At 50.0% G+C, this 24623-nt stretch overlaps 1 long non-coding RNA gene across 1 annotated transcript; it reads right to left on the bottom strand.

Moving 5' to 3' along the window:
- Positions 1–459: 459 nt before the first annotated feature.
- Positions 460–23434, bottom strand: LOC308560894. The gene is made up of 3 exons (XR_013999403.1): positions 23347–23434; positions 5803–5904; positions 460–625 (listed from the first exon to the last, which is right to left on the bottom strand). It is a non-coding gene; the product is annotated as an uncharacterized lncRNA (long non-coding RNA).
- Between the last annotated feature and the right edge of the window lie 1189 nt (positions 23435–24623).

The raw sequence follows: 24623 nt of genomic DNA on the forward strand, positions 1-24623 counted from the left end.
ATATCAGTGGCTGTGTGGCTGAGCAAGTCTCTGCCTCTCTGAGCCTTCCTAGGTTTGTAATTGAATTTCTCACCTGATAATGTCCCTTGAGAGGGGGCAAGAGAGGTATTGCTTCTTCCCTTTGACAAGTGAGGAAACTGAGGATCAAACAGACAAGGACTGAGCCAAGTGGAGTTTCCACACTCCTTGCATGGAGGCGCAGGACCTTTGCACCTGCTGTCCCTCTGCTTGGATCACTCTTCTCCAAGGTGCCCATATGGTTGGCCCCTCCCCTTGTGTATTTGTTATCTGTTGCTGCATAACAAATTACCCTCAAAATGTAGTGGCTTAAAACAGTCAACATTTATTATCACCCCGTTTCTGTGGGTGATCAAAGGAGTGGCAGAGTCTGGCTCAGGCTCTCTGGCTCATTCTCCCCAGGAGGTGAGAATGTTGGGCAGGGGCTGTACTCATCAGAAGGTTTGACTGGGGCTGGAGGGCCCACTTCCCAGACGGCTCCCTCACGTGGCTGTTGGCAGCAGGCCTCAGTTCCTCACTGGCTGTTGGCAGAAGGGGTTAGTTCCTCGCTAGGTGGACCTCTTCACAGAGTTGCTTGAGTGTCCTCATGACATGGCCACGGCTTTCCCTAGAGCAGGTGATTTGAGAGAGAGAGAGATTAAGCTGAAAACTGTAAGGTATTTTATAACCTATCCAGAAGTCACATGCCATCATTTCTAGCACATTCCACTTGTTTGAAGTGAGTCACCAAGCCCAGTTCACACTGAAATGGAGGAAAATTAAGCTCCGTCTCTCAAAGGGGAGAATAGCAAAGAATTTGTGGACATATTTTAAAAACCCTTATGTTCTTTCAGGAATCGCACAAATGTCACCTTATCAGAGATGGTTTCCCTCGCAGCCTCTCATCACACCCTCTCCCCTCTCGTTCGGCTCTATTTTTCTCCAGGGCATTTGCCATCACCTGACATCCTATTGATTTTAATTATTAATCTTGTTTACTGTCTGCCTCTTCCCACCACTAGGATAGGCTTTGTGAAATCAGACACTTTGTCAATTTTGAGCCCCAGCACATAGTAGGTACTTGAAAAATGACAGCCGAATGCAAGAATGAAGATGGCGCTGAAGGAAGAGAGAGCACTGCTGCTGATCCACCTGGCCTCCCCTGCCTCTGGAATCTGGCCCTGGCTGGACCCAGTGGGACCTGGGACCTCATCCTGTGCCTGGATTAGGAGCAGCCTGTCTGAGGTCAGTTCTGGTGCCAGCTTGGCCATTAATTAGCCTTCAGCATGATACTGGACACGTCCTTTGCCCCACCTGAGCCTCAGCTTCTCCATCTGATAGGAGTGGGCTAGATTCCTTCTCCTGTTTAACTAGTATGTCCCAAGTATACTTGTGTTTGAACACAGTGTTCTGGGCCCCAGACAGACTCAGTACCTGCCCTCAAAGAGAAGGGACTCAAACCCCAAGGCCGCAGCTCAAGCCCCCATGTAACACTAACCTCCCCCTCCTGCTCCCCAGGCCCCAAGCGTACTCCCTGCATTAGATACATGCCCTCTATTGCCCTTATTTGCACTTATTTATTCCTGGCTGCTTTTTGAAGACAGGGCTGGGTCTGATCCATTTCTGTATCCCACATCTGGTGGAATCTATTGAATGAATGAGTGAGCAAATGAATAAATGATCAGCCACAGTCCAAGGCTAATGTCAGCCAGTAGGCCTCGCCCCTGTCCCTTCCTGAGAGCCAGCCCCCTGTCCCGTCTGTCTCCCCAAGTGAGCAACCCAGACCCACCTGGCCCCTGGAGTCACTAATGAGCATTGATTCCGATCGGCCCCATCTATCACGCTGCTCGAGCTCCTTTCCTTAAAAACATTAGGCAGCAAATGTATCATCGGTGACTAGAGGCCCAATAAAGCAGGCACCTCGCGAAATTTACTATTCAACTCGTAAAGGCCTTAAAAGCATTTCTCAATTATGAATGGCCTGAGGGGAGTCGTTCTTTCTTCGCCGGGGGATGAATAAAGATGGAAAATAATAGCATATCAATATTGTTGCAGCTTAGCAGGATTAATCTGGAAGAGTTAAAGTCCTTGCTTCTCCCTGATGCCTGCGTGCCCAGGTGCACTGGGAAGGACTCAGCCAAGGTGACCCTCACCAGGACTTCCGTGGGCAGGGCTGCCTCCCAGAGAATCAGCACCTCAACTGCTGTGACCGTCCCTTTCCTCTCTCACAGCCTCACCCCAGAACACGGCCCGGCCCTGAGCCATTCTTCTTACCCACCTGAGGCCCCCAGGACCTGCCTTCTCCTGATGATCTCTAAGCTTTTACCACACAGAGAGGGTCTTAAAGGGGTCTTTATCCTGATTGTGAAGTTTGGAAAGGCAAGGAAACAGATTCTTCCCTAGAGCATCCAAAATGAACACAGCCCTGACAACACTTTGATTTTAACTCAGTGAGATCATTTTGGACTTCTGTCTACAGAACTGTAAGATAATAGATGTTTTTTTTAAGCCATTAAGTTTGTGGTAATTTGTTATGGCAGCAATAGGAAACTAATGCATCTAGTAAATAATATTTTTGAATCAAATATGCACACACCCTAAGCCTCAGCAATTTCACTCTTAAAGAAAATCTTTGGTCTGAATTAGGTCACAGCTATGGTGTGGAGACATCTACAAGAATGTTCATAGTAGCATCATTTGAAATAACCCAACAATCCAAATGTCCATCAATAGGAGATGGATTAATCCATTGTGGTACATTCCTACAATGGATTATTATTCAGCAGTGAAAAATGAATGACTTTTAGCTAGACACAAACACATGGATGGATTCCGCAACACAATGATGAATGAAAGAAGCAAGTTGCATAAAAAGACATGTAGTAGGATTCATTTATATAAAACTCAGAAATAGGCAAAGCTAGCCCGAGCCGGGGTTGCTCAGCGGTTAGAGTGTCAGCTGGTGAACTGAAGGGTCTCAGGCCTGATTTCAGTCAGGGGCATGTCCCTCAGCTGCAGGCTTGATCCCCGGCCCTGGTGTGAGGCCACCAAGCGATATGTCTCTCACATTGATGTTTCTCTCTCTCCCTCTTTCTCCTTTCCACTCTTTATGAAAAGCAATGGTAAAAAATCCTCTGGTGAGGATTAAAAATATATATATATTAAAAATAATAATAACAGGCAAAGCTAAAAGAAAATACATTATTAAGGGCTGTCTTTTTAAAGAATAAAACTACAAGGAGAATGAGAATAATTAATACAAAATTCAGTATGTGATTACCTTTTGGAAAAAAGATAACAAAGGTTTGAGACCCACACAGAGTCTCAAAGGTATAGTAATTTCTTGAGCTGGATGATGTGGATACAGGCATCTGTTTTATAATTAATATATATAGTATATTAATTATAATTATTATTACTTACACAGTATGTGTATGCTCATATACCCTTTTGAGCGCATGGTAGAGTTCACAATAAAATAAACCTTCTTTATGTGTCGTTGCTTTTGAGCATTCATTTGGTCTTTTTTCATTACACTATGAGCAAGGCGGGATAGGGGTCATTACGTTCATTTTATACCTGGAGAAACTGATGCTCCAAGGAATTAAATGACTTACTCAAGCTCACCTGCCTACTTCCCAAGCTTCACCTCTATCCACTCACCCCATCCCTCTAAGCTCTGGACTTACTGACTTCAAGGAAGCAATAAGACAGCAGAAAGAGAAAATAGGAGTCTCTTCCTGGCTTTTGAATTTCAGAAAGGGGGGTCACAACCTGAGGTTCTGGATAAAGTCTGGAGATTATGTAAGGAGTGAATGCAAACTCTCCCATCCCTCAGATTATGTTAAGATTTTGGGGCTGATGTAAGCATAAATTTGTATGTGTGTTGGGGTGGCATATGGGATTTGGGAGAGTTGGAAATAATGAAGAGTGGTATAGAAATTGTGAGAAAGGTCAACCCTGCACTACCTTTCTCCAAGGTCAAGTATCATAAGAGGACAACAGAACACCAGACAGCTTCCTAGGATCTGAAAAATCTAGAAATCTCACTTCCAGGGAGAACCCAGGAAGGAAGCAAGACTCCAGAGTAAAAATGGCTGGGTGGTATGTGGGCTGGTAGGACCCTGGAGAGCTTTATTGAGCTTCCTGAAGCTGGTTTTGTACAGGAGAAGGCATACATAACCAAAACCTGAAATGAGAAAAGGAGCCATAACTACAGAGTTTACAGATATTAAAAAGATTTAAAAATTAATAAGAAGACACTATGTAAAGTTTTACACTAATAAATCTGATAATTTAGGTGAGCTGGACAAATTCCTTAAACAACTCAATTAACAAACTGACAGAAGAACTATAAAATCTGGATAGTTCTATATATTTTAAAGAAAACATACCCATTTTTTAAAAGTCTCACAAAGAAAATTTTAGGCACAGATGGTTTTACTGGTGGATTCTTCCAAACATATAAGGAAGAAATTATACCAATCTTAAACCATTCCAAAGACTGCATTTTTAAATAACATTTTCTAATACATTTTTGAGGCCAGCATAACCCTGATATGAAAACTTTGCAAGAAAGGAAAATTACAGTTAAATCTCTCTTGTGATTAATTAACCCCTCTAAGGCTCAGTTCTTCATTTGTAAAGTGGAGATAATAATAATCTTCCTTGGAGAGTTCTTATAAGGATTAAATGACATAAATGCAAAAATCCTTATCAAAATATAAGCAGACCAAGTCCATATGTATATAGATTATTATAGTCACAACCAAGTTCAGGTTTTTCTCCCCAGGAATGAGAGGCTTGGTTAACATTTAAAAATAAACTATTGTAACTGACCATATTAATAGACTAAAGGGAATAAAGAATAAAAATTGTACATTTATCTCAATAGATGCAAAAATGTCTTTTGATAAAATTCAACACCCATTCATTATTTTAAAATGCTTAGTAAATATAAAAAATAGGAAATTTCCTTAATCTGATAAAAAGTATCAACATAAAACCACAGCAAATATCATATCCAATAATAAAATATTGAGAACCTTCCTCTGAGATTGCTAATGAGGCAATTGTGTCTACTATTACCACTTCTATTCAACATTATACTGAAGATCCTAGCCAGACCTATAAGATTTTTTTAAAGAAATAAAAGACATAAACATTATAAAGGAAGAAGCAAGAGACAATGTGGTTATGTCCATTGAAAATCTAGAATAATTTACAAATAATTAAAATTAATTGGTCAATTTAGCAAGCAATTGCATTTCCATATGCCAATAATAATTAGAAAATTAAGTGTAAAATATATAATCTATAATAGAATAGAAAATATCAAATAACTAATATTAAATCTAAAGTGAGATGTATAAGATCTCTACACAGAAAACTATAAAACATTATTCAAAGAAATTAAAGACCTAAAAAAATCAGTAGAGAGTATACCATGTTCATGGATTAGAAGACTTGATATTGTAAAACTATCCATTTTCCATAAACTGATCTGTAGATTCAATGCAATCCAAATCCAAATCCCAGCAGGCTTTTTGATAGATATTGGCAAGTGAATTCTAAAATTTTTTATGGAAATGCAATGGTTAAGAATAGCCAAGACAATCTTGCAGAAGGACAAAGCTAGATAACTTAAACAATTGAATATCAAGACTCATTATAAAGTAAATAGCATAGTGTGGTATTAATGCATAGTGTGGTATTAATGCAAGGAAAGACAGACCAATAGAACATAAAAATAAAAGATTCCATTTCTTACACATGTGAGTTTGTAAATGAGGATTTTTTACTCACTGCACAGCCATAAGTGGCATAAGGGCATCTAATTAGGTAGGCCTTGACTTTGCCATGAGGTTCGGGAGTGCTTCTTTGGTGAAAGGATGATAAACCTCAGATCTGAAGGGAAAAAAACAAAAAGAGCATGTGCAAAGGACCTGTGGGCGTGGTAAACCAGGCTCATTCAAGAACTTGAGAGAAGACTCTTGAAGCCAGAGCACAGAGAGAGGAGGGGGTAAAGATGGAAGCTGTGGCTAAAGAGGTCAAAGGCCAGCATGGCCTTGAGGGTCACAGTAAGGAATATGACCTCGTTTCCACTTTCATAAGGTTTCTCACAGCTGTTCAGGGACATGCTTCCCATAAGACTGCAGGATAGAGAGGGTAGAATCCATGCCTCGTTTATTCTCTGTCCTTGCCCATCCACTACAGTCCACCCAGAACCAGAAGGCATGTTATAGGGCATCTGAAAACTAAAACAGAGGCAATCATTTATTGAGTGGCTGCTCTAGACTGGGCACTGTGTCCGCACCCCACCCATAGGACCTTGAATGTTCACTGCAAGCCTGTGAGTTGGGTATTATAATTCTTTACTTACAGGTGAGGAAACTGAGGTTCAGGGCAGTTGGCAGGTTTACCTACCATGGCTATGCAGCTCACAGCTGGAAGAGCTGGGATTTGAACCAAAGACTGGTCCAAGGAAGGCCTGGGCAGGGCTTCTGTGCCACCAGATCATTTGGAAGCAGGGACTGTCTCGATACCTGCAGTTGGCAGAGTAATGGCCCCCAAAGGTGCTCATGTCTTAATCCCCCAAATCTGTGATGTGCAAAAGGCATTTGCAGGTGAGCTCAAGTTAAGGATTTGATGTGTCAAAATACTGGATTGTCCCATGTGGTTACTTCGGGCCCATCTGGATGAGGGAGGCAGGAGTGTCAGAGTCAGAGAGAGATTGGAAGATGCTAGGCTGATGGCTTTAAGTACGTAGAAGAAGGTCATGAGCCAAGGCATATGGGTGGGCCCTAGACACTGGAAAAAGTAAGGAAATAGATTCTCCCCTAGAGCCTCCAGAGGGAACACAGCTGGACCAACACCTGGATCTTAGCCCAATGAGGCTTCTGACCTACAGAACTATAAGATAATAGATTTGTGTTGTTTGAAGCCAGTAAGACAGTGGCAAGTTGTCACAGCAGCAATAGGGAAGTCACACAAGCCCTCACTGTACTGGGCACATGTCTGCCTCCCCAGAATCCCCGACTGAACTATCAGTTCCCTGATGGTAGCTGTCCAGCAAACAGCAGTGGAGCATGTAGTAGGCATTCAATAATGACTGGGAGGGTACAGTTTAGTGGCAGACAGGAGTAAGGATTCACAGTGAACCCAAGAGGAAAAGACTGGAGAGGACATGTGGTGAGACCAGACTGGGATGAGGGGCAGGCAGGATGCTGGCTGGAGGGACCCAAGCACCAGCCCCGAAGCCCTGAAGAGAGCCCAGATCCCATCTGGAAGGACCCCCCAAGATAAGACAATCGCTCCCATTTCACATATGCAAACACCAAGACCCAGAGAGAGCAAATGACCAAGACCACTCAGCAAGCTGGCGGCCAAGGTGGGATTAGAAATTAGGTAACCGACTCTAGTCATTCCCAGGCCTCTGGACGGCGCTGTCCCACCTTGATGGATGAAGATGTCCCTTACTCAGGGATCCGCAGTGATAGAACCCCTGATAGGCCAGAGGCTAGAGGCCAAGTGTAAGCAGGGTGGGGGAGGAGTGTGGAGATGACCAAGGCAGGCTCCTTACCCATCAGCTCTCAGTCAAGCAGAGAACGGATTTGACTGGGAATCAGAGACACAGATCTAGTGCCAGCTCTGCCATGGTGTGACTTTCAGTAAGCTCCTCTCCCTCTCTGAGCCTCAGTTTCCCCATTAAGGGACTGAACTTACTCTCCCAGGGCTTTTTTGGCTCTTGAGTGGCATAAACTGCCATCAGGCCTGTGTTGCACTCAGACCCTGCGCCCCCCACCCCAGCTAGGGCTCCATGGCTTCTCAGCAAGCTCACCTCCTCTCCAGGCTCTGGCCTGGGGCGGGGTGGCGGGTAGGGATGCAGTGGCCCAGCTCCCCACCCAGGGCTCAGCAGGAGGTGATTCCCACCCTGTCCTGACCTTTGCCCCGCCCCTCCCCCCTTCCCTACCAGCCCAGTTGAGCTTCCAGGTCATCCTGCTCTGGGGTCCTAATCCAGAGAGAGAAGGGGGCTAGGATTACATGCTGTCTAAGTCTCTCCTGCCCTCAACTCCCCATCACTGGGCCATCCTGGTCCTCCTCTCAGACTTTCTATGACCGCTGCCTGCCTAGACCCCTAGCTTTTGGTCCCTGTGCCCTGCTGGCTGGCCTGTACTTCCTCCTCAAGCCTTCAAGCTCCTCCCAACCCCAACATCTTTATATCCCTACCTACAGACACTGTCCAGCTCCCCGAACCTCTTGAATCCCACCCACAGAGGGGCCAACAAAAGAGTGAATCCTAGCATGAAAACCAATGCACAGAGAGGGTCAGCAATTGCCTGGAGGACTCACAGCAAAGGCACGGAGCCCCCAAATTCAATGTCTTCATCTGAGACCACCCCCTGGCATCCGTACTATAACCCAGCGATTCCCTCTGACCGCCTGAAGGACAGGGAGAGCAGCCAGCCCTGATGACCGATGTCCAAGACCACAGAGATGCTATTCTTTCCTCGAATGAGCTCCACCCACCCTGTGCCAGATTTAGCCATTTAATGCAGCCGGGCCTGTTCTGTCCCTGCCTCTGAGATTAGCTCTGGAACAGGCTTTGAATGCCTGCCCAGAGACACTCAGCTTAAAACACCGGGAACCAGAAAAAAAAAAATCGACCACATTTAATGGAGCTGTCAGTGGGTGGGTCTGGGCCGTCCATTATGTAGCCCTGCCCGCCCAGGGAGCCCAGCCACGTGGCTGCCTGACCACAGCATTAAGGCGACATTAGCCCACAGGCCGGGCTGGGGGAGGAGCTGCTAGAGCATAGGCCTGGGGCCTGTCTCTTCGCTCCCCAAGGCCCAGAGCCCCACAGATTCTTGGTACCACTCAACAGGCCACAGGACTCTGCCCTTCAGTTACAGGTGAGTCTGAAAGGGCCAGAGTCACAGGCCCAACCAGAATCAAGGGAAGGAACAGTCCCACCTCTCAATGGAAGGAAAACCAATGTCATGTGGTAAGAAGAGCATGTGGGGTGCCCGCCATCCCCCATCCCATCCATACTCTCCTAAGGAAGGGATTTAGCCATGGAGGGAAGGTCTCACACCCTCATCAGAGCAACTTCTCAGAAGTTCAGCCACTTAAACCCGTGCTTTCTGGAGATTTCTTCTACAGATTTGTGGGCTCCCCATTGCCTAGCAGAAGCCCCTAGCCAGCCAGCAGGACACCTGGATTCTGCTTCTGCTTTTCCTGATAGCCTGCTGTGTTACCCAGGGAAGGCCTTTGACCTCTCTGAGCTGGAGGCCGCAGGTCTGAGCCCTGGGGACCCCTCCGCATGGACACACATCTTCTGCCCTCCCAGGAATGTTGAGCTGTTCATGTCAAGTGCTCTGAGTTCCACCAGCCAAATACTTTCTCTGTGTCGACCCTGTGCAAGGTATGAGGCTATTCTTCAAGGCCACGATTATCTTACTACGGGCCGATCTGGAGCTTCAGTTGCTGCCGTCTTCAGTGAAGAAAAGCAATTTGGTAAACATGGATCTCCCAGATGTGAGAGAAGAAAGCAAATGGGACATCAAAGCTCCTTTCATGTGAACTTTGTGGGACCACAGAACTCATGCAGTGTGACAGCTCGTATTTTCCAAGCATGGCCACCGCAGTTTCCATCCACATGTTCTTCTAGCACTGTGACTATGGCCCTCTATGTTCCTTCCTTGATCTGGGTGGGCCTGAGAGGGTAGCGGAAGTGACGCTCTGTGACTTTGGAGGCTGAGTCATAAAGGGCAACACAGCTTCCACTTGCCCCCTTGAAATGCTCCCTCCTGGATCCTGGACAACACGCTCCGAGGAAGCCCAGGCCATGTGGAGAGAGCACATGGGGGTGGTCCAGCCACCAGGCCCAGCTGAGGTCCATGACTCCAGCATCAGCCATTAGACCTGACACTGAGGAAGCCTCTGGGATGACTCCCACCCCAGCCACACTCTGACCACAACTGCGTGAGAAACGTGGGCAAGGACTGCCTTAGCTGGGCCCAGTCAGCTCTCAGAGCAGAAAGATCATTTTAAAAGTGTCATTGTTTTAAGTCACTGAGTTTGGGATGATATTTCATGCAGTAATAGATAACCGGAACATGGGGCACATTTGCACGGGCGAGGAGGGCCTGCCATACCCTGGAGTGTCCCTTTCTTCTGTCCTCTGCCAAACCAGGCCTCTGTCACATGACGATGATCTGTACCAACCCACATCACAAAGCCCACACCCACTGAGCATCTAGCACATTCCATTGTTTAACATACGTTCCTGTAACCTTAAAATATTGCTACCAGTTAGATATCCTAAGCCCCATTTTACAGATGAGGAATCAGAAGCTCAGAGAGGTGGAGTGACTTGCCCAAGGTTGCACAGCCAGTGTAATGAGGTGCAGGATTTGAGGCAGATCTCACTGGCACTCCCTCCCCAGGCTCCCTCCCCCCTCTCTCTCCTGGGTGGGCTGAAGAGAGGAGCAGAGTGGCCCATGGAGAGCACCCAAGCTTAAGCCCCATCCTGACTGTGCCTCTCATTGGCTGTGTCTTTTTGGGCAGCTTTCTTTACCTCTCTGAGCCTCAGATTCTTATGCTGTGAAACAGGATACAGATGCAGGGTTGATATGAGGAGCAGAGGAAATACCTGCACTATGCTTTGATGATGACAGAAGAGAAGATAGGATGACATCAGTTTTCAAAGGAGGAAGCTTAGTCACCAAGGCCAGCCTGATAACTTCTTCAAGACGTGGTTAGTGGTCTGGATCCAGACATATCAGGCACCACAGGTGGCAAACTCGGACTCTGTGTCCCCTGACCAGACTGTCCCTACCCCTCAGGATGGAGCCCTTTCCCCAGGTGCACAAAACCTCCACCAGGCAAAAGTCACAGCCTGGCTGAGTGGCCTCTACCTAAAGCAGAGGATCCTGGAGGAGAAACTCCCTTCCCTTCCTCCTGGGTAATTGCCTTAAACAAATGTTTACTACCAGGCTCTGCTGTCTCCTCTGCTCACCACTCCGGGTCCAGTTTCTGCCTTTTCCACCCTGCTCCTGGCCCTGCATGGGCCACACTCCTGAGCCCTGTGGCTTCCTGTTGGGTTCAGCCAGTAAGAGTCCCCAGCAGGAGCCACAGGGGAGGCAGGAGAGGAAAGAGATCACAGAAGCAGACTCACAGTATCCCAGGCCGATAAAGCTGGAAGGATCCCTGAGAGTGGGTATCCGCCTCCTTGAATGAGGCCTCTGGGGCCCAGAGAGGGAAGGTGACCCACCCAGGCCCGCACAGTGAGTAGGTGGCTAATTCTCAGTCTAGTCTACATTTGTGAGTGGGGAGGAGGGAGGTGCAGCGAGAAAGAGGCCACCCTGACCCCTGTGGGGCTTGAGTCCCAGGGGAGAGGAGTGTGCCGAAGTATATTGCTCCCCTTACTCATGGTTCCCACAGCTTTTAAAGGGACCCCTCTCTTGTCCCTCCATTGGAGATACTCCTTAACAAGGACTCAGACCAAATATCTGCCCTCATCCCAACCCCAGGCTGACAATCGGGGACACAACTTAGCCGTCAGGTAGGAGAGAGATGTTTGGAGTCTAGACTCTACTGCATGCTAGATGCTGTGGGCCTCGGCAAGTCACTAGTCCCTCTGGGCCTCAGTTCCCTTGCCTGTAAAGGGAAAGATAATAGTACCTGCCTCATGGGGATTAAATGAGATAATACTTTAAAAATTCCAAAGCAGCCTGTGGCCAACAAACCTCAGTTGTTCCCATGACCCACCCCCATCCCCAGGTCACAGACAAGCAAACAGTTCCAAGGTGGAAAGGCTTTGGGATCTGTCTCAGTCCATTCAAGCTGCTTTAACAACACACACAGCCTGGCTGGCTTATAAACAATTTATTTCCCATGGTTCTGGAGGCTGAAAAGTCCAAGACAAAGGCACCAGCAGGGCCACGTCTGGCGAGAGTCTTCATCCTGGATCACAGCTGGCACCTTCTCGCCCTCACGTGGTGAAAGGGGCCAGGGGGTGCCACTGGAGCCTCTTTTATAAAGACACTAATCCCATTTATTAGGGCCCTTCCCTCATACTTCAGCACCTCCCAAAGCGCCATCTCCTAGGACCATCATCTCTGAGGGTTAGGATCACACGTGAACTCGGGAGGACCCCACCTCCATAGCATGGCCCAGCATGGCCCATCTGCCAGAACACAGATGAGGAAACAGCCCCTCTCTTGGCCCCCTCCCAGCTCCCTGCCCAACCTGTGCACTTGAGGGGAGTGGGGGAAGGAGGAAGACTTCTGCTTCTTGGTCCCCACCCCTACCTCTTGGCTGGGGGCACCTCCTAAAACAGCCTGGAGTGAGGGGCGTGGCAAGCCAATGGGAGTGAGTGAGGCAGGAGATGGGGAGGGAGAGGAGAGCAGGTGCTGGATGGCGAAGGGCTTCATAAGGAAAGAAGGGGACCCTGGTTTTCTCCTGGGGGCACTGGGGAGCTAGGGAAGGGGTTAGTGAGCAAGCATGCTTGGCTTATTAATGCCAAACAGCGACCCAGATCTTTAGCCACCCTCGCAGGGGACAACCCCATGCTTCACCACAGGGTCAGCCTGAGCCCATCCCCCACTATGGCTGAAAGGGTCTGAGAACCACATAGGACGGAGCCAGGCGCCAGCCCAGACCAGGTCAGTCTCTCCAGCAAGCAAGCAGGCTGGTTGTGTTTCTGGGACACACCCAGAGGTCTGGGGCGATGACTCTCACACACGTCGGAGCAGTCCTGGCAAAGACTGGCAGCTAGGAGCCCTGGATTCTATTCTGATGGGACAACCAAAGCTTTAAGCACAACCCTGGAAAAGCCCTTTCCCTTCTCCGGGCCTCAGTTTCTCCTCAGGACACTGCTAGCCCTTCAGTGCTATAACCCTGCCTTTCCCGTCTGTCTCAGGGGCGGACTTGTCTGTGGGTTTGACCTTCCCAACACCAGCGCTCCAGGGCCCCTCCCAGAGCCTCCAGAAGCATCCACTCACCCCAGGGAGGCCCGAGGCCCCTTTTAAAGAGCACACTCCAGAGACCAGCGGCTCCCTGCGGCTCCCGGGCCCCAACCCTGCCCTTGCTCCCCACGGCCCAGCCGCTCCTGCTCTCGTCATGGGCTCCAGCTGCCGGGAGGGGGGAAGTGTGCTAATTCCACTGGAGGCCCGACCCACGCTCATTTATTTCAGACATGACCTTTGATTTCTCGGGTAGAGTGTAAATTACATGTCGCCAGCATAAAATATTAAATCCAATTTATACTTAATTATTGATGCTATTATGTATTCTATAGTAATGGCATCAGAAATCTCAGCCCCCGCCCGTGCCCAGTAAATAGCTTTTTTGCATTAGAGGCTCCTTGAGGTAAGAAATTTTGCTCCATTCCTTCGTAACCTTGTGATTGATGACTATGGGGAAGTTCGTAAATAGTCTTCCAGAAATATTTCTCTGGCCGTCCGTAGCTCCGAGGGAAGGTGGGGGCCGCGCTAATTATCGGGGCGGATGCAGCCCTCCCCGCCCCGCTTGGGGCGGGTGGGCTGAGGGTTGGGGAGATGGGAACGGTTTAAGCAAGACGATGCTGAGTGGTTTAAGAGAGAGCGAAGGAGGACCACAGCGGTTTTCTGAAGGCTTTAAGTCACATGTCATCTTCACATGGACATTGGGGTTTTGTTTTTTATTGAAACATTAATAATTCCGGTTTCTTGTAAAATATTCATGGTTCCTGTTGCTGCATACAAACCCACTCTCGGCCGCTGCTTTTAATTTCCAACTCGGCCCGTGCAGGCCTCTGCCGTCGACCACCCATTGCTCCTGTGCAATTTATTAAGTGGAGGTAACGGTGGCCATCGGGTGGTCAGAAAAATCGAGCTCAGGGTTTCTCTGCAGCAACTGGTCTCGAGCCAGAGAGGCCCCGCAGCAGGCAGGGCTGCCGCTGGGCAGGCAGAGCGAGCACTGGGGGACAGAGCATGTTTCCAGCTACGAGGACGTCAGAGATACAGGCATGGCTGGGCCCTCGGAGCTGGGGGAGACCAGGGGGGAGACAGAGGCTGGATGGAAGAGGCAGGGAACAGCAGAGTGGTAAAGAGCACAGATTCCAGGGACAGGAGACCAGGGTTCAAATCCCAGCTCTGCCTCCCACTAGCTGAGTAACCTTGACCTCTCTGAGCCTCAGTCTCCTCCCGAGGCAAGGCCAGGCAGGTGCTGCGTGCCTAGCACTCACTCCTTCTTGGAAGATGGCAGCTGTGATGGCTACTGTGGCTGTTTGGTCAGTGTCAGTGTCAAGCGTAGGGGGCCCATGTGTGGCAGAGCTCGGAGAGATCTTAAGAGACCTAAACAGTTCAGCTCTTCTTTGAACAGATGAGGGTAAGGCTCGGAGAGGGAAGTGACTTGCTCACAGTCACTCCTGGTGAGTAGGATTCTGACTGTGCCCAAACCTGAGCTCTGAAGCTTAGATTCCTTAAATCTGGATTCAGAGAGCCAGGGTTCTGGGGATCACAACTGCCTGAATTCATCTGCAGTGCTGCACCCCACCCCCACCCCACGCCACCCTAAAGAGCCATGATTAAAAGGTTTGACTGCTGTCACAGCTGGGTCCTGCCCCTCCCCTATCTGCCATCAGGGTCTGTCCACCCGGATGGATGTGATTCCGCTCAGGAGCACTCCCACATCTCCCTGGGGTTCCAGCTATTAGCTCAGCCCACCAGAAGCCAAACAGAATCCCAGAATGCCAGCCCTGAAAGCGACCTCAGCTGTCAGCTCCCTCTGCTCTGAGGCTGTGTGGGTGAGGAAACTGAGACCCAGAGAGGTTAAGTGGTTGCCCAACATTGTAGAGACACAAACAGAACCCCAACCCTTTAGCCTATGGATCTCCAGGTTGACTCTGCCTGTGGTGGGGCAGAGTGTGGAAAATTAGCCCCAAGACTTTAAGCAGGAGTGACCAGAGGTGGCACACACCTGGTGGCAGAACCCTTGTCTGCTCCAGCCAGAGGTGGTCCATCGCTGGTGTGCATTTCCTGAGCCAGACCCAGCTTCCCACGTATCTGCCTATAATTGGAAACATGTCCACTCACTGCTGGGCACACTCAGATTCCAATGGCCAGTCAGCAAATAAAGCCTCTGAGACCCCAATCCAGAGTGTCAGCACAGAGGGGCCAGGAGCACCAGTGTCCCCAGGGGGTGGGGCCTTCTTGGTGCTCCAGGCAACAGGCAGGCACCTGATGGGCCCACCTGTCCCAGAAGCAGAGGGGTGGCCACCAATGCCGGAGAGGCATGAAATCTCTGAAGCATGACACCCCCAACATGCCTGTTACCAGCCGTCTCTGGCACAAATGGGTTTCACTTAGAGTCAGCAAAAACCTGCTTCCCTCTGACTCCTGCCTGCGGGGCCTGGTTCTGCCCTTTGTAACGACGCCTATAACCATAGAGCCGACTGCCCTTTCCTCTGAACCTTCTCTTTTCCAGGTTAACTATTCCCAGGCTCTTCCACCACTTCTCGGGACACAGGACAAGGTAAGCCCTAAAGACTTCCTTTTAACCCTTCCAGACATTCACGCGCCTGCTGCGTGCCCTCCACACACCGCACGTGCGAAATACGAAACGGACGCTCGAGCTGGGGCGTCACGGAGCCAACCTCGCCTGGGCGACATGCACGCAGGGTCCCGGTGTTCAACTGAGACCGGAGGGAGGAGGGGGAGGTGGCTAGGAAACAAGCGAGGGGACCGGCATCCCAGGTGGAAGGAACACGGGGATGAAGGCCCAGAGCTGCCGGCAGGGAGGGGAAGAGCAGGGTGATGGAAGGAGCTAGCGCAAACTGCAAGCTGCAAGCTGCAAGCTGCAAACTGCAAACTGCAAACTGCAAAGTGCAAACTGCAGACTGTGGCGTGGCGAGGGCTCTGGGATCCAGACTGGGGGTGACTTTGGCTCCGCTGCTCATCACATCAAAAGGGAAGTCGACTAAAGTGTGGGAAGATTTTGTTCTCAGCAGCTGTCGCTTTTAGCGGCTGTTCGCTGGTCTGTTCTAGAACATTATAGCAGCACAAGGCAAGGCCTCCTGGTCGGTCGAAGGTTTCCCAGAATCTGCCTATTCCTCTTTTTAAAAATTATACAAAAGCCCCGGCCTCCCCGCTGCCAGCCTTCTCATGCCTCCCTGGTTATCATTCCTCAGGTGTGACCGTGGCTGCTGTGGGGTCACTTTGGAGGTTCTATGGGGGCCGAAAGATCTGGGTTCACGTAAAGCACCCTGGCACGGTCCTGTGGTGTCCTCACCTATCTTGAGCTGTCATTGCTTTTTAACCATATTTGGTCTCTAAGTTGCCAAGAAATCATGTAGAGAAAACCAGTGTGGTTTGGGTTAAGCCCCAACAGGGTGTAGACAGCAGCCAAACTACTTCCTTCTTCATCTAAGGTTTCTGCTGACATCTCAGCCCAGAACAGCCGCCGACTGCACCCGCCCCACAAGCTCACCAGGGAGCCCCCTCCCTCCCCGGGAGCCTCACCTGACGCCGGGCCACGGGCTCTTCCCCCGGGAAAGCCGATGGAGACTCCTCGGTCCTCCCCCAGCAGAGTGTGGCTTCCCTCTGCTTTGTGGCTCGGCCCTTCGGACCTAGGAGATCTGGACTCTTTGTGCCAAGTCCCTTCCAACTGGCGTGGACACGTTCACCACTTGTTTCCTGCTCTGCCAGGGCCACTCCAGGGAGGGTGTGACGGGGAGGAAGCGCCCCGGCCCCTCCTGTCTGCACGCAGTCCCAGACCAGAGACAGCCTCCAGTCACGGCATCTGGCCCTCTGTCCCTGCCCTCCTGTAGGGACCCCTTGCTCCTGTCACAAGTCCAGCTCAAAGGGCACCACCCTGAACAAGCCCTGGTGTGCACATGGAGGTACGTGCACACCAGATGGTCACAGCATTGCTTCGGAGGAGTAATTAAGTCCATACAATAAAGGATCACTCCAGCCCTAAACATGAGGCTGTCAGACGCATGTACTGACGATAGAAAGTTGTTCATGATACATGAAGTCAGTGGTTCTCAGGCTTCAGGGGGCATCAGAATCGCCTGGCCGGTATGTTCAAACAGGCTGCTGGGCCCCGCCTCAGAGACTCTGGTCCAGTAGGTCTTGGTGGGGACAAGAATTTGCTTTTCTAACCAGTTCCCAGGTGATGGTTGATGCTAGCAAGGATCTCACTTTGAGAACCGTGGCACAAAGTAATAAAATTACATGCAGCACCATATTTTGGTTACGTATAAAAACACGATTAAGATATTGATATTAATTATTTCTGTATAATGAGACTGATTATGAAGATTCTGTATAACGAGGTTTTTTGTAATTTTTTTTTATGTCTTATTATATCTTCCAAATTGTCTGCAACAAATATGACTTATTTTAACATTTAACGTTTAAGCATCTCCTCTGTGAAGCCTCCCAGGTCTCCCCCAGTGCCAGCCAACGGACCCTCCATCTCCCACTGCTGCTGGTGCCTCTGCTTAGCTCCTTTTCCTTCTGCCTTGTGTTTGTGTTATGATGTCCCCATGCTTGTCCCCACCTATAGGTACTAAATGCCTCACACAGGAACTCTGGCTCAGGCACCTCCGTATCCCACCGCCCAGGATCCAGCACATTCAGTGGCCTGGGTCAAGCCTGAGCTCTGCCACCGCTTGGGTGCTGTTTGGCCCCTACTGTGGGTTCTGGAATGGTCCATCCTGCCCCACTGGCCCCCAGCTTGGCCCTCTAAACACCCAATATCACAGCATTACCCCAGTTGGCAATGTACCAGGTGCCCGCCCCCACCATTGAGCATCCTGGTTACTAGGATGGTCACTGGCACCAATGTCCAGAGAGCCCCTGCCGATCTGGAGATGCAATTTCTTCAAGCCCAGAGACTGCGCAATATACATTGTCCTAACTCTGCCATTTGCCAGCTGCATGACCTTGGACAAATAAACTTGGCATCTCTGAGTCTCGATTTACCCAATTGTCCCATATGAGGTTGCGTTAGAAAAGAAACAGAAAATACCTGACACTCACGTTGCCCCCTCCCCAACCTCACCCTGACAGGCATTGTTAACCAACCACACCATTCCATCTCCCTGAACCAGGATGCAGCCTCAGAGTTTTTCTAAACACCACACTCCAAGCACCAAGCATAGTGCTCCAATCAAAGCAAACCAACATTTCAGATGAAAGTTGATTCCCATTCCTGAGCTATATCATTTTCTCTTTCCTTGAGACCTAGAACAGTGCTCATCATAGAATAGTGAGAGTGAATCTTTGTTAAATGAATCCACATGGACACACACCAGTTGTCACCAGTTATTATGAGAATGAGATCACTGGTAGCCACCAACCATCATGTACCAACCCCAGACCAACTACTTCCCTTTTCCCAAGATCCCTGGCCATTCAGTTGGCGCCCTCTGCTGTCCATTAGCCTTACTGCACGGGCCTTCCACTCCCAGCCCTAAGGAACTGAAGGCTGAAGACAGTGATGCCATCACAAACTGACCCACACTTCCTCATCATGACAACTTCCTGGGTGGCTTCAGATGCCTCAGCTGCAAGCCAAGCGAAACAACCATTTAGTCACTTTGAACTTTGTTTGGCCTCCTTCCTTCCCCTCCCCTCTCCTCCATGTGCCATCCACAGAACTGAGAGATCAATGGTCCAATTCTCACACTTCACAGCTTATAAGATTGAGGTCAAGTGAGGAGAGGGGATTGGCTCAAGGTCACATAGCCAATCAGGTCAGAACTCCAGTCCCCACATTCCCAGCACTCCACCACCACACCACGCCCACGTACCAGGCTATCTCCCTCCTCTCCAAAGAGCAAGACAGGAAGGAAGCTGCCCTGGGCTGTGGAGGCTGCCAAGGGTCTCATTGATTTGGGTGGGTGGGGAGTCTGCCTAGAGCCAAGGAGCTATGGGGCCCCCTTGGAGATCATCTTGTGATCTCTTTACAAAGACCTGCCTAATCAGGTTCCTACCCACCCCTCTGAATGCATCTCCCCACCCCTGCCTCTCAGTCACTTTCTCCAGCCACAGTGACCTTGTTCCAGCCTCAGGGTTTTTGCACTTGCCATGACCTTTTGCGGAACCCTTTTGCCCCAGATCCTCACATGTTTTATTACATCCTGTTGTTCCTCAAATGTCACCTCTTCTAAGAACACTTCTTCTACCATCTGTAGCCCTCTGTATTAACCTGGGCTGCTGTAACAAGTTACCTTAGGCTGGGTGGCTTATAAACAACAGAGAATTCATTCTTACAGTTCTGGAGGCTGAAGCCTGAGATCAGGGTGCTGGCGTGGTCAGGTTTTTGGTGAAGGCCATTTTCCAGATTTCAGACTGACAACTTCTCATATCCTCATATGGTGGAAAGAAGACTAGAGAGCCCTCTGGGGTCTCTTTATAAGGGTACTAATCCCATTCATGAGGACTCTACCCTCAAGACATAATTAGCTCCCCAATCCCCTACCTCCTAATATCACATTGTGGGGTAGGTTTTAACGCATGAATTTTCAGAGAAACATTCAGTCTATAAAATCCTCCCACACCCCATCATGCTGCCCGGCCCTGTTTCCTTCAGAACACTTACAGCTATCCATTCAACACACATGCACTGAGCAGCTCCTGGGCACCAGGCACTGAGCCAACACTGCCCTTAACTGTTTCTGTTCATTGTTTGTTGTCTGTCTGCCAGATGTACACCTCCTTGGGAACAGGGGCCTTCCCTGGGAAATAGCACCCAGCACTAGAATGAGCACACAGGAGCCATGCAGTAAATATTTGTTGACAAAATGAAAAAACTAGGGACTTGGAAGGAGATAGGAAGAGTCCTGGACAGGGAATTAGGGCTGAATGATCCTAGTTTGAGACCACCTCAGCAGCTGGGTGACGTGAAGCCAGGCACAACCTCTCTGGGCCTCACATTTCCCAATTCTAAAGATTCCCTTCCTGCCTGGAAAGCCTGAGGCCCTCTGAGCAGGAGGACCTCAGGGTGCACCCAGAATGCAGCTCTGCCTCTTTGACCTAGTGAGGGGGAAAGTTGAGCTTCTCCCTTCTCCCCTCTCTGTGGTTCCCTCCCCTAGTTCCAGGTCCAAAACCCTCTGGGGAGAGGGGGCAAGCCAAGGTGAGCCGGCAGCCCACATTCAGCCTCCAGGAGAGCTGTGGCCAGCTGGGTTGCATCTACCCCACCAGCTCCCTTCCCCTGGGGAGCTGGACTAGCTCAGCCGCTGCCCACATGTGGTTATTGGATCAGGGAGCGGGGAGAGGGAGCCAGCAGCTCAACGGCTGGGCTACGGTACCAGCTGGGACAAGTCCTGCCGGATGGCCTCACTTGAGGGCACAGATGTCCCAGTAGGGCCAGGTACAGTGAAGTGTCTCTCTCCTAGCCTGGGGAAGGGGTAGCAGAAGAGGCCCCGGGCCCCAGCTCAGAGCCACATGTGGCTGTAGGCTATGGCAGGCAGATGCATCCCTTCCCTGCCTAGAGCACTGGGAAAAGATACCTACTGCTCAACCAAGTGAGCTAGGACTGAGCTGCTGAAAGATGTGGAGCCCTTTGTCCCTATGCTGAGAAGCAGGAATAGGGGCCAGGGCCAGAAGCCTCGAGGGGACTCCAGAGAACTTAGGTGGGGTTGGACCAACAGACCTGAGAGCCAGAGCCACAGCCACGCTCTCTGCCGATGGACAGTGGGATAGCAAGATAAATCAGGCTGGTGTTCGGCCCTTCATAAGGGCCTCCCCAGTGATGCAGGGCAGGCAGGGCACCATGTTCCTACATTATTCCAGAAAGAACTGCTTTGAGGCAGGAACCCAACTGGAAGAGCACAGAGCCACTAATTCATACTAGGGAGTCAATAACTAAGGGTAGATTAATAGGACAAGACTTCAGGTGGGAACAAAGCTTGAGTTCAGAGCCTTTCAACACATTATCCTCAGAAAACCAGTTTCAAATATATAAGTGTGTGTGTGTGTGTAGAGGAAGATTGAGAGGGAGAATAAATTGCTTATCTCACATCTTTTAAATGTCCCAAGAGGTCCTCAGCCTCAACATGGGCAAACCCAAGTCAGTGCCTATCTTCTACCCAAGCCAGGCCTTCTCCATGGTCCCTCAGCACCCCCGGGTGTGTGGGCAGAAGCCCACCCTCAGCCCCATCTCCCCGCCCAATCTTTTACTAACTCCCAGAGATTCTACATAAGCACCTCCTGCATCTGTGCACTCCTCTCCTGAACGGGGGCAGTGATGGGCTGCCCCATAGCCCCCCTGCCGAGAGTATGAATGGAGGCTGGCAGCCCGCCTTCCTCCCTCTTGCCATCCCTGCAGCCACACCCTTGCAAATGACCGCTCCTTTGCCACCTGCAGGCTGAGGTACACATCTTAGGCTCCTGTAGGGGAGGGTCCTCGGAAGAGGCCCTGGGGGGGGGGCAAATGCCCTTGGCCCACAGACTCTTCTCCCCATTGGAGGGGGCACAGACCAGCAGGGTCCAAGGATGATACATGCCCACCTCTACTCTGACACCCTCCCCCAATCCCTTCACTATTAGGCAGCCAATGGGATGTTTTAAAAATCAATCCAAAAAAATCAATCAGATCACGTTACACTCCCTGGCATTAAACCCTTCAGCGGCTCCCCATTGCTCTCAGAGCAAAGGCAGAGCTCCTCCAGTGTTGCCCACAAGGCTCAGGGCCCAGGCCCTGCCAGGCTCTCCATTTGTCTCTCATCATGATCCCCTGACTCGCCACCTCCAGCACACCAGCCCTCCTTCAGCCCTGGCCTGGCAACATTGCTCCACCCAGGCATTGGCACATGCCGTTCCCTCTTCCTGCCATGCTCTTCCCTGCCAAAATGGCCTCATTCACTCCTCCACATCCTCCAGGTCTCGGCTCTAGTGTTACCTCTGCATGAAGCCCTCAGGACTTCCCTCCTTAGATCAAGCTCCTGGATACAGGCTCTGTAGTTCCCTGTACCTTTCTCACTGTTGTAGCACTTTGGAGGTGACTTGACCTTTGCTTGTGTGATGTTTTGATTAAGGTCCTTCCCTGCTAGACTGAGGGCTCATGCAATCAGAGGCCTGTCTGGTTTAGCGTGCAGCCTGGCACACATGGTAACAGCTGACATTAAGTGCTTATCACATATGAGGCATTGTGCTAAGTGTTTTCCATGCATAATCCCACTGAATCTGACAACCCCCGGAGGTAGATGCTGCTATTCTGTCCATTTCGCAGATGGAAAACCTGAGGCACATGGGGTTAAGAAACTTGCCAATGTCACAGTTAGTAAGTGGTAGGGCCGGGATCCTAACAAGGCACTGTAGTAGTAGAGTCCATGGGCTTCACCAGCGTCTACAGCCTTTCTCAGTGTCAGTGTCTCCATTGCACATGCTCCGTGAATCATTTTAAATAAATAGAAAGACACACACATGCGCACATATGCACGCACGTGCACACACGTACATGGCACACACACACTCCGACGAAACACACACCAGGATGGGAACAGATGCGGTTCCTGGTTGGTGGGATGATACATGCTTGTTTTCATCTTCCACTTACTTACATGTTCCAGCTTTTCTATAGGAAACAAGTATTTGTTGGTGCCTTTAAATTAGGAAGGAAAACATCCTTCCTTTAATATTTTAAACATCCTTCTCTTTAATATTTTAAAAAGAAGAAAGAATGCCCAAATAAATGGTATGCCATTCCCTTCCATTCCACCCAAAGTCTGCAAAGCATTTCCAGCTGCGAAGGCCTGTGATGCGGCAGTGAGAGTGTAGATGTTCACTTCAGACAGACCAGGGTCTCAGTCTCAGCTCTTACTGTGTGGCTTTTAGCCAGTTTCTTAACCTCTCTGACCTCAGGTGACGTCCTGACCTCTGACCTCCTCTGTAAACCAAGGCACTACTGCCTTACAGTCTTTACAGGGCTATTGTGAAGACTGGAGAGAAAGAATGTAAATGATTCCACATCAGGCTTCGCACGTAATAGATGCTCAATAAATGGTGCCATCAGCCTTAGCCTCACCCTCATGGACAGACAGGAGGCAACATGGACACCACACAGAGCCCAAGTGCCCACACCCAGAAGCAGCCACATCCAGCCTCCTGTGAGCCACATTCCTACCTTCTGGCCCTCCTGCACCTCTCTGGGTCTCTCTGCTTGGCTGGCTGGTCAAGGACATGGGGCTGCCTGAGATGATCCCAGGGCAAGCCACTGATGGGAACCCAAAAACATAGGCCACCCAGATGGCTGCTTTCATGCCTTCAGGCACCCCAGTGGGGTGGAGAACATGACCCCCCTCCCGCCACATCCTTGCCACCCCCCAGCAGGACAGAAGGAGCCTTTTCTCACCCAGGTGGAAACCCCAAATCAGCTTCTGGGGGCTGTGGTTTGGAGATCATCTAGGGGGATTCTCTTGTGAGGCCTCAGGAAGAAACGCAGATGGAGGCAGAGAGACAGGGAGAGAGGGAGGAGAGAGAATGGGCCGCCTGGAGGGCCCTGTGGCTCGTCTGGTATTTACTTTCTGCCGCAGCCTTGAATACCGTTGGGCTCTGAAGGAATTTCCAAGAAGATCGAAATTTAAGGAAATCAAAGTTTAATTAGTCACAGCTGCTGTAATGTATTCCAGGTGATGGCTGGTATGGCTGCATCTCCCCTCCAGGCCCCCTGACGCCTCTCACCCTCCATGGGGGCAAGTAAACAGTGGGGTGTTTGCAATGGGAGCCTGTCCCCCAGTCAGCTGAGAAGGGATGGGGAGACAGGAGAGAGTTGTGTGCTGTCTCCTGCCACCTAGACAGACATCTGAGAGGAGAGCAAGAGGGAGACTGATGCATCGCCACCTTTCCTCCTCTCTGCTCCTTGCTCAATTCCCATTCTACTCTTCGCTAGTGGTAGCAGAGGCCAGACAGAATGCTAGAGGGCATGGACTGGGAGTAAGGGTTAGTTCTCAGCTCGCTCCTAATTACAGTGACCTTGGGTAAGTCATTTAACTGGGAGACTGGCAAAGCATCCTGGAGTCAGAGGGCCTGGGTGGGAATCCCAACTCTGTCACTCCACTCTGTAGCCTTGGGAAAGTTGCTGGATTTCTCTGAGTCTAGGCTGCTCCATCTATAAAATGGGTTAGAAATAGCATTAGCTCATAGGAATGTTGGAAGAGTTCAGCAAAGTCCCATATATCAAGTAACATGTAAAGGATGTTAGCACAGAGCTGACACACCACAAGGACTCAATTAGTAACCACAATGGGCCTCAGTTTCCCTGTTGTAAAACTGGAATGGAGCTCCAATGCTATACTAGAGGAGTAGCACTTTCAGCTCCTCAAAAAAAAAGGCAACCCTACAGACATGCAAGAGTTAATCCATCAGAGCAGTGTTCTTCAGAGAGGGGTCTGCTAAGATGCCCAGAGGTACTAACAGGTAGGCATCCTTCATAGGGTCCAACTCCATCCAGGTTCAGGAGTAAGGGTGGGAATTGATAAGGCTGGGAAGCAGGCTCACCCTTCTCTGGGTTTACACTAAGCTGAACCATGCCACTGTGACCACTTATGGGAGCCTCTCTGTCATTGTATCAGGAGGACTGTCCACATTCCCAGGACAGGGGCTAATCACTGAACTTGGCTGTTTAATCCC

Source organism: Miniopterus schreibersii, assembly GCF_964146895.1.
Source record: "Miniopterus schreibersii genome assembly, chromosome: 8".
Classification (NCBI taxonomy): domain Eukaryota; kingdom Metazoa; phylum Chordata; class Mammalia; order Chiroptera; family Miniopteridae; genus Miniopterus; species Miniopterus schreibersii.